The sequence below is a fragment of the Echinococcus granulosus genome (genome assembly GCF_000524195.1).
Source record: "Echinococcus granulosus chromosome Unknown EG_S00075, whole genome shotgun sequence".
In the NCBI taxonomy this organism is placed as follows: Eukaryota; Metazoa; Platyhelminthes; class Cestoda; order Cyclophyllidea; family Taeniidae; genus Echinococcus; species Echinococcus granulosus.
Genome location: NW_020170455.1, coordinates 373,336 through 373,581, shown reverse-complemented (window position 1 = coordinate 373,581; position 246 = coordinate 373,336).

Here is a 246-nt window from a genome sequence, read left to right as displayed (position 1 = left end):
TCCTCATGTCATTAAATGCCACTTGAATATTGCTATACCTTGTCAACATTTGTTACAACTGCGGCTTTTGTATTCGTCTACAAGAGCCGCCTAGATCATAAAGAGCTTTGAACCAAATAAACGATAGACAAAATTTCAGTGTAGATGCCTTCATTACGGACACAATAAATAAGCCGAGTAGGTACAGTCAATGCGCACGCATCTGGAGGCTAGAGTGGAAACTGTTCGAGTGTTAGTCTGTGTGCC